This window comes from Cystoisospora suis, assembly GCF_002600585.1.
Source record: "Cystoisospora suis strain Wien I chromosome Unknown contig_7898, whole genome shotgun sequence".
Lineage (NCBI taxonomy): Eukaryota > Apicomplexa > Conoidasida > Eucoccidiorida > Sarcocystidae > Cystoisospora > Cystoisospora suis.
Window position 1 is genome coordinate 9,326 of NW_027160683.1, and position 337 is coordinate 9,662.

Genomic DNA, 337 nt, shown 5'->3' on the forward strand with positions numbered 1-337 from the left:
TTGCATGCATTAGACGTGATACTCTATATGTCTCATCGTCTTAGATATCTTTGTATCTATCGCTCTTTTAGCTTGTTCTCTACCTCAAGCACAGATTGGAAGGAGTCTCTCACTCTCTAAAAGAAAGATAGAGACGTGTCATGTAAATAGGGATATTCTATCGGTATAAGATGTAAGAAATGTATAGGGAGCAGGAAGACGAAGCGTCTTGGGAAAAGAAGCGATTTTGCTCAGTTGGAGGCATCTACTCCTTGCCGTATGAGCTGTATATACACCTGAAGTATTCTGCCCCTTTTCTATGGGTACACATCACTATCTTCTTTCCACGCTCTCTCTG